General features: G+C 45.1%; 1 pseudogene; it reads right to left on the reverse strand.

Annotated features, from left to right (window-relative positions):
* Positions 1–1754, reverse strand: part of LOC102253393 — a 6999-nt pseudogene extending 5245 nt beyond the window's left edge.
* Between the last annotated feature and the right edge of the window lie 8229 nt (positions 1755–9983).

Raw genomic sequence — 9983 nt, forward strand, 5'->3', positions numbered from 1 at the left:
AAGAGATCAACCGAAGGACTTGTATGCATGCATACGAGCATAACCAATGGACACAAGACACTGGGGGGCATGGGAGGCTATGGAAGGGTCAAGGGGAGAAAAAATAAAGGAGCCATATAGAGATATTCCCATCAAATGCAGACCCCCCCCCCCCACAATACTTCCTGCCACCTCCATCCTTATCACTCTATGTTCACGTTTTACTTCACTTACATCCTCTTGTGGGAGGCTGCCCATTGTCTTCACTAGCAAGAAGTGCAAACAAGGATCCCGGAAGGCTGGTGACCCTTGAACCCACGGCAGGGCCTGAGTTATGCACCGATTGTCTAGTCCTGACAATGGGGGCTCAAGCTATTTCCTGATCAAATAGTCTCAGAGTAAATCCTTCTAATATTTACTGACCTTTAAGATAGTCTGTCTGCTACTGCAATTACCTGCCTGACTAAGGGCTTTATGTGTAACCAAAGTTGAATAAAAGGCTGGCGAAGCCTGGCACCGGTGGAGGTCCTTCGCCTTGAGTTGGACTTACCCCCCTGGCCCCCCAGTATTTCCGAATTATCTCTTGTCTCTTCTCTTTCATTTGTGTGCGGCTCCTCTTCCAGATCCTGAACCCTAAACCACGCAGGACGTGGGAGGAAACAAACATACAACATCCTCTGCCTTCCTTTTTCCCATCCCGCCTCTGTACTTCCCTCCACATCCATTGATGCCTTGTTGCTTTCCCTTCCCTCTTTATTATAACTTTTCATCCTACACACTAGTGCAGCCTACACATATTTTCAACCTATGCACTAGAGAGCAGGTATAGTTGACACACTACAACCAGGGAACCAAATCCAGCCCATCTGTTATTGTAAATAAAGTTTTATTAGAACACACACACACACAAAAATCTGCTGTCAAGCTCCTGAAGACCAGGCAGTGAAACCTGTGTTCGTCTTGGGGGTGATGTTGTACAGACGTGGAAAGAAGTCGCCCTGCCATCTGGGCCTGGTCCTTGCACGGGTTGTTGTCATGGCCCGAGGCTGTTTCCCGACAGGGAGTAAGTCACAGTTTCTGGCTTGCTGCCGGTGACACTGATTTGCCAATAAACAAAAAGTTCATTTAAATCGAAACTCTTTTCTTCCAAGTGAATGCAGCTGAGCTCAACGTTGCTGCCCACCATTGCTCTGACTTCTTTTTCTTGAATATGACCTTGCAGGCCGCTGAGCAGCAGTAGGCGCAGACCAGCACTGCAGCCTCCGCTGAAGTGAGCTCCACATCGTTCAGGGATGGATGGATGGAAGGAGGGAAGGCCGCAGGCTCCACGTCCTCTCTGGCCCTAGCTTTCCCCCTCCTGCCCACCAGCTTAGCTCTCCGACCCTGCGTGTCTCCTGGGCCACGTGCTGCCATGTTTGCACATTGAAGGCTCTCAGAAGCCAGCCGCAGGGAAACCACTTCATCGTTGCTCTTCCGCGTTGGTGAGCCCTGGCCCTCTCGTTTTCTGGTCTGGGAAGGGCTATGCAGAGCTGCGGAAAGCAATTAAACGCGCTGTTTGCTCGGTTCCCAGCCCAGCCCTCTGGGCCCCTGGGTCAGTGCTCCCCACTCCCGCCCTCACGGGCCAGGTGTGTGCCACTGAGGTGAGGGAGGTGGGCCCCGAGGGAACAGGGTGCCCTCCCTGCAGAGGCCCCAGGAAGGGCCTGGGATCCTCAGCACCCAGCTCAGGTCTCCCATGTGCAGCTTTCCATCCTGGTGACTTTCTGTACCTGGCCCATCGTCCTTGCTCTGCTCACTGTCTGTCTAACTGCCTACAACAGAGCCTTGGGCTGGGGAGCCTCCTTGTTCTTCAGGGAGTACTTCTGCAGCCAAGTTATCCCTCCCAACCTTTACCTGTCACATGGGGGTGTGAGGCCAGCGTGCTCTGTGTCTCCGCCCCTCCTACCTGTCTTGACATGGCTTCTTCTTTAAAGCCCTAGTTGTAGGGCTTCCATTCAGCCTGATGTCAGGCCCTCTGAATGATGATTGTTCTGTAGTTGTAATTTTTGTTGTTGTTAATATTCACCAGAGGATATTTTTCCATTGATTTTTAGAGAGAGTGGAAGGGAGAGGGAGAGACACAGAGAAACATCCATGTGAAGGAGACACATCAATTGGTTGCCTCCTGCAGGCACTCCAACCATGTCCAGGATTAAGCCTGCAACCAAGGTACGTGCCCTTGACCGGAATCAATCTTGGAACCCTTCAGTTTGCATGCGGACGCTCTATACACTAAGCAAACTGGCTAGGGCTATAATTATAATCTTGATGTGGTTGCAGGAGAAGGAGATTTCCATGTTTACCTATGCTGCCCTCTTGACCATAAGTCCAAAAGTGAAAGCTTTTAATTTTTAAAAAATATGTTGTTATTGATTTCAGAGAGGAAGGAAAAGGGAGAGAGATAGAAACATCAATAATGAGAAAGAAGCATTGATCAGCTGCCTCCTGCATGCCCCCTACTGGGGATCAAGCCCACAACCCGGCTTTGCCTTGACCAGGAATGGAAACGTGATTTCCTGGTTCCTGGGTCAACGCTCAATCACTGAGCCGCACCAGCCAGGCAAAAAGCGAAAGCTTTTTTATTTTTATTTATTTTTAAGGTACATTTTTATTGATTTCAGAGAGTAATGGATAGGGAAAGAGAGACAGAAACATCAATGATGAGAGAAAATCATTTATCAGCTGCCTCCCGCACGCCCCACACTGGGGATCAAGCCTGCTACCCCAGCATGTGCTCTGCCCAGGAATGGAACCTTAGTCGAACCATGACCTCTTGATTCGTAGATAGACACTCAACCACTGAGCAATTAAACATGGAGTTAACTTATTACTCAGCAATTCCACTCCTAGGTATATACACCCAAGGAAGTTGAAAACATACATCCACACAAAACCTTGCACACAAATGTCCATAGCAGCACTATTCATCGTGACAACAGGTAGAAACAACCCAAAGGTTCATCAATGAATGAACGGGTAAGCAACATGTGGCATGCCTGGGTTGCAGGCTCAATCCCTAGTAGGGGGCATGTAGGAGGCAGCTGATGGGTGATTCTCTCTTGTCATTGATGTTCCTAACTCTCCCTCTCTCTTCCTCTATCTGAAATCAGTAAAAACATTATTTTTTTTAAAAAAGAGTAAATGGTTTGTGCTTTTCCCAACGAGAGTAAACAGCTTCAATCACCTTCCTCGGGGAGACGATAGCAGAACTCAGTTAGTGCCCTTTGCCAACCACACCCAAAGGCAGATGAAGTTAAGGAAATAAATCTCACTTTGAAACATCTGCATGAAGCTCATGAATATTCTATTAAGAAACTCCTCTAAGACCTCCCTACGTGCCCAGCCTTTAACACGTCTCCAAATGAAGGCCCCAGCATGCACTCTCCCTCCTGGGAGCACTCGCCTCTGCTCTTCACCTGCCTCTCTCCCTCTTCATCCCACACATGCATGCATCTCCTAAGCTCTAAGGGACCTCTCAAGGGGAGGAATGGGCAGGGACAGTTCATCCTGGAAAACCCCCTTCTCTGACCAAGCGGCCTAGCCTAGGCTTCCTTACTCCACCCCCGTCCTTGTTTAATTGGCCTGTGGATGAAAAGGGGCCAAATGCTAACCTGACAAGTTCAAGGAAGGCCTGCACTGTGGCCTTGCAAACACAGAGACCTAAAATAATCACAAGCATGGTCTGAAATTAAAAAATTTTAACTAAAAGCAGTTTATGGGAGGTAGTCCTGTCCCAGGATAGAATCTTCCCTGACAAAAGTCAGTCTTTACCTTAATGGAGCTGCCCATTGTCTTTTGCATCGATGATAACATGCTTTTGGAAGGTCAGGGTGCTCCCCTTTCTCTGGACACCTCAGGACACAACCAATGCACCAGAGCAGAGACTACAAACCCTCTGGGTGTTATTTTTTTTATGTTATTTTGTTGTAGGCAGCAGGAATGGTACCAGGTGTCTGACCTGTGGGGTCTGACCAAACCTGGGTTCAGCAAGCTCGGTACTTGGGTTCTTACTAGGAAAGAATTCAGAGCCAAGATCCAAACTGTAAGAGAACATTTATTTGGTAAACCACAGAGGTAGAGGAAGTAATTCCTAGAAGAAATGGGCTTAGGAAACATGTGATGGGAGGGCCCTTGGAGCTTGGGAGTTGGGAAGCTAATGGTAACCTGCCTGGGGTCCTGAGAGGGAGGAGGAGTGGGAAGGGAAGTTAAGGGAAAGGCACAGCTGTGCTCCTGGGAGAGAGAGCGTACTGGGTCCTCTGTCCTAAGGGTTTTTAAAAATATATTTTTTAAATTGATTTCAGAGAGGAAGGGAGAGGGAGAGAGAGATAGAAACATCAATGATGAGAGAGAATAATTGATTGGCTTCTTTCTGCACGTCCCCATCTGGGGGGATCAAGGCCGCAACCCAGGCATGTACCCTTGACCGGAATGGAACCTGGGACCCTTCAGTGTGCAGGCCAACACTCTATCCACTGAGCCAAACCAGCCAGAGCACAAGGAACCTCTTGGTTCATGAGTTGGTGCTCAACCACGGAGTCACATTGGCCGGACAGGATTTAAACGTTTTTTATTTAAATAAGTAGTGCTACATCTATAGAATATCAATTGGGGGAAGGGAGAAGAACCTTGACTCCTACCTCAAACACAAAAAAATCAATTTGAGATGCATTATAGACCTAAATGTAAAAGGTACAATTCTAGAAAATAACAGCAGGAATATTGTGACCATGAGATAGGTAAATATTCTTATGAAGAGACAAAAAGTACTAAAGAGAAAGGCTGATAAATTGATAAATTGGGTGTCATTAAATTTAAGACATGGAAAGACACCATTAAGAAAGTAAAAGGCAAATAGCAGTGTGGAGAATAGCCATAGACATAAAAGGCTAATATGCTAAGTGTCCTTCCCACTGTCCGACCGGTCGCTATGATGCATAATGACCACCAGGGGGCAGATGCTCAACACAGGAGCTGCCATGATGCACATGTGCCATTTACAGAGAAATGGCAGCGCGGACCTGGCCAACAAAGCAACACTTGGCTTCCCCCAAGTGGGACACAGGCCCCTCCACCACCCTGGAGTGACAGCTCACCAAATCACAGCCAAGACCCCATGGCCAGCCCAGAAACCGTTGCTGTGGGCTCTGGGTAATGACATCACGTAGCAACGCCCAGCTTCCTCTCCCTAGCAACTAGCCTTCTTGGAGTTTCTTCAGCCCAGGAACACGACTTGCTTTATAGCCAAGTGGAAACATTTTACACTTTAACCAAATGTCTGTGAAGCATTTTCCCATGCCTCATCTCATTTGATCCTCACAGAAGCCCTGGAGTAGGTAGATAGGAGATTCAGGGGAATCCAGTTTTCTTTTCATTAGCTGGAAAATGGAGATTTAGGAAGCTTAGAAACTTGACCCGACTGAAGAGAAGTAAGAAATGGTGGACCTTGAAAATGACTTCAGGTTTTCTCACTGCGCAGAATATAGTCAAACACTGCTGCAGCTAAATATTTTACCCTTTGTTCTCCCTGCGTGATCTACAATAATAATCTGCTTTGTGTTGGTATTTACTGCTGTGTTGCTGACAATTACCTGAAAGAGAAGTTGGGGTGCTTCACTGGGCTGGAAAAAGTTTAGCTACATCAGAAAGCAGGTCTAATTAAGCAAGTTTGTTCTATATCCATAAAAGGCTAAGTTGACTCACACATGTGCAATACATATAAAGCTCTCCCTGGCGCCAGTCGCACATTATATTTCCATCTGTCATTGTTGATTGCGAATTTGGTTGACACTTCTATTATAGAGAAAGGGCGAATAGCGATATCAAAATATTTCTTCTAATTAATTTCCTTTTAATGTGCATGAATTTGTGCACCAGGCCACTAGTATATATAAAAATGACTTTTATTTAGAATATATAAGTAATTACATCTCTGCATTGCTAAAGTCCCATTTCTCTTAATCTGGTCCTGTAAGATGTGCAGCTGAGGATTCAGTTGAGCTAGAAGCAAAACCAGCATCTAAAGTTTCTGTTCTGTGGCTGAGCTGGGTCTGGTTTAACATTAGGCTAGTTGCAGTCCATTAGTTCATTGTGTTGGGTCCACAAGGCATGAGGGACTGCTGGGACAACATCAAGCATAACAACATCAGCATCATAGAGGGACAAGAAGTGGAAGACATTTCAGGCCAGAATGGATTACTAACAAATGATTCAAAGTGATGAAAAGCAAGGACCTACAACCAAGACTACTCTACCCAGAAAAGTTAGCATTTAAAATTGAAGGACAGCCCTAGCTGGTTTTGCTCAGTGGATAGAGCGTCGACATGTGGACTAACGAGTCCCATGTGGGCTTGATCCCCAGTAGGGAGCATGCAGGTGGCAGCTGATCAGTGATTCTCTCTCATCATTGATGTTTCTATCTCTCTCTCCCTCTCCCTTTCTCTTTGAAATCAATATAAATATAATTTTTTTAAAAAATTGAAGGACAGTCTGGCTGGTGTGGCTCAATGGTTGAGTGTTGACCCATGAACAGGAGGTCACATTTTGATTCCTGGTCAGTGCTCATGCCTGGGCTTTGGGCTCGTTCCCCCTAGGGGCTGTGCAGAAGATGTCAGATCAATTAGTCTACCTCATCATTGATGTTTCTCTCTCTCTCTCTCTGAAATCAATAAAAATAAGTTTTTAAAATAAAAAAAATAATTCTTTTTTAAAATTGAAGGACAAATAGCTTCCCAGACAAGAAATAGCTAAAGGAGTTCATTATTACCAAACCAGTGTTACAAGAAATGATAAAGGATCTTTTTTATGAAGAAGAAAGAAGAAAAAAAAAGAGAAACAATTATAAGAATAAAATGGCAATAAATATGAACTAATCAATCACTAATCACTTTAAATGTAAATGGATTAAAAGCTCCAATCAAAAGACATAGGGTAGCTGAATAGATAAGAAAACAACATCCATATATATGCTGTGTATAAGAGACCCTCCTCAGAACAAAAGATACACACAGCCCTGGCCAGTGTGGCTCAGTGGTAGAACATCAACCCGAGGACTGAAGGGTCCTGGGTTTGATTCTGGTCAAGGGCACATACCTCAGTTGCAGGCTTGATCCCCAGCCCTAGTCAGGCTGTGGCTGTGTGGGGGAGGCAACCAATTGATGTGACTCCTCTCTCTCTCTCTCTCTCTCTCTCTCTCTCTCTCTCCCCTCCCTTCCACTCTTTCTAACAATCAATGGAAAAAATATCCTCAGGTGAGGATTAACAACAAAAGAAGCAAAAACAAACAAACAGAAAATACACACAAACTGAAAGAAAAGGAATGGAAAAGATATTTCAGGAAATTAAAATGAAAAAACCCTGGCATTACAATGTTTATATCAGACAACCTAGACATTAAAACAAAGACTATAATAAGAGATACAGAAGGACATTATATCAAGGATCAACCCAACAAAAGCATATAACCCTTGTAAACATTTATGCACCAAACACGTAAAGCAAATGTTGATGACATAAAAGGAGAGATAGACAGTAATACAGCAATACAAGGGGATTTTAACACCCTATTGAAATCAATGGATAAATCTTTCAGACAGAAAGTCAACAAGGAGATGGTGGCCTTAAATGACACACTAGAGCAGATGGATTTAATTGATATCTTCACAGCATTTCACATCAAAGCAGCAGAATATACATTCTTTTCATGTGAACATGGAATGTTTTCTAGGCTAGGCCACATGTTAGGACACAAAACAAGTCTCAATAAATTTAAGAAAACTGAAATCATAGCAAGCATCTTCTCTAACATTAGAAATCAATCACAAGAAGAAAACTGAAAACCCACAAAGACATGGAGGTTAAATAACATGTTAGTAAACAATGAATGGGTCAACAATGAGATCACGGAAGAAATCAAAAGATACCTTGAAACAAATGAAAATGAAACAAACGACCTAAAATCTGTGGGACACAGCAAAAGCAGTCCCAGGAGGAAAATTCATAGCATTACAGGTCTACCTCAGGAAAAAGAAAAAAAAATCTCAAATAAAAATCTAACTTTACAATTAAAGGAATTTGAGAAAGGACAGCTGTGGGAACCATGCCAGAGTCCACCAGATGGCCAAGGACACTCTGAGCGTGGAAATCTTAACCAAGGCTAAGATACTATACACAGGTACAAGGACACAGCACTCTCACGGTGCAGTGCACAAGCATGCCCTTCTATAACCCAAATGATTGATGTCATTATTTGGCAGAAAGCTTTTTGTCTAAGTAGCATTAAAGTTTGTTACTAAGGCTACTGAGGCTGTGAGCTCAGATGCAGCAACTCTGAGAGGCTGTGGGTCCAGAGGCAGCGCAGCTCCTCAGATAATAGCTCCTCTGTTGGAGGCTGCTGCTGTGTAGGAAAGATGTACTGTTACCTAGTTGGTGTGCAGCTACCTACTGTGCGGGGCTTTACTTTGGAGAACTGCTCTAACGGCTACTTGGGCTACATCAGTGATTCCCAAAGTGGGCGCTACCGCCCCCCGGTGGGCGCTGCAGCGATCCAGGGGGGCGGTGATGGCCACAGGTGCATTTGGGGGCGATGAGTAACTGCTATTAAAATTTTTAAAAAATTAATTTCCAGGGGCTGAGTAATATTTTTTCTGGAAAGGGGGCAGTAGGCCAAATAAGTTTGGGAACCACTGGGCTACATGGTCACTGGTTCCTACAATAAAGACTCTCTTACTAGAATATATCCATGACCTCTCATGGCTTCTCCGTCTACTACCCGGCGTCCCAGAAGGTCCAGCCCCTGGCAGAGAGGCTCGGACCCAACAGTTGGTGTAGGAGGGCAGGATCAGGGCCTGTGCTCCCACACTTGGACCAGTAGGCAGGATGGAGCAGGGAGTGCTTCCAACAATAGTACAGTGAGCAGGGTTCAAGGAGGAACTTGCTCCGACACTTGGCGCTGTGAGCAGGATTCAGAAGTATGTGCGGGTTTGAGGAGCGAGTGCTCCCACAACAGCGAACAAAGCTCAAAGTGAGTAGAAGGAAGGAAATAATAAAGACCAGAGTGGAAATAAATGAAAAAGAGTCTAAAACAACAACACAAAAGTTCAATGAAACTTAAAAGCAACAAGAGAAAATTTACTCATCACACACAGGGAAGCAACCATATGATTAGTGGCTAACTTCTTACCACAAAGAATGGTGTCGGGACTTCCAGTCTCCTATGCAGCATGCAAGGAGCTTAGGAGTTGCCCTTTCATCAGATCTTAAATCACATTTGCAAAGTCCCTTTTACCATATAAGTAAGATAACATATACTACTAGTAGGTTCTGGGGACTGGGGACATCTTCCGGGTATATTCAGGGCATAACACAAACATTAATATACAGATCCAAGAAACTCAATGAACTCCCGAGTAGGATAAACACAAACAGATACATCAGAGTAAAACTGTTGACAGACAAACAAAACTTAAAAGCAACAAGAGAAAATTTGCTCATCACACACAGGGAAGCAACCATATGACTAGTGGCTAACTTCTTATATAAAGAATGGTGTCGGGACTTCAGTCTCCTATGCAGCATGCAAGGAGCTTAGAAGTGAAAGGGCGAGGGTTACACCCTCCATCTTGCCCCAGGGTAAGGGCTAGGCCCTCCATCTTGCCCCAGGGTAAGGGCTACGCCCTCCATCTTGCCCCAGGGTAAGACCCTCCATCTTACCCTGTGTCCTCCATTTTGGGGAAGCCATGTGCTTGGCAAGGAACTTCTTCCCAGAAGTCTAATAAGCCTCTGGCCACACCCAGGAACAAGACACCGACTTGCGCCTGGCCAATCGGCAAGGCCACAGCCCTTTCTCCTCCCCTTACTCCAACAACCTATAAACTTATTTCAGTTAGCATAATGCTCTCAAGGTTCATCCCTGTTGTCACAATGTAGGATTTCCTTCTCTTTTGTGGCTGAATAATATTCCGTTGTCACAT

The sequence above is a fragment of the Myotis brandtii genome, unplaced genomic scaffold (genome assembly GCF_000412655.1).
Source record: "Myotis brandtii unplaced genomic scaffold, ASM41265v1 scaffold314, whole genome shotgun sequence".
In the NCBI taxonomy this organism is placed as follows: Eukaryota; Metazoa; Chordata; class Mammalia; order Chiroptera; family Vespertilionidae; genus Myotis; species Myotis brandtii.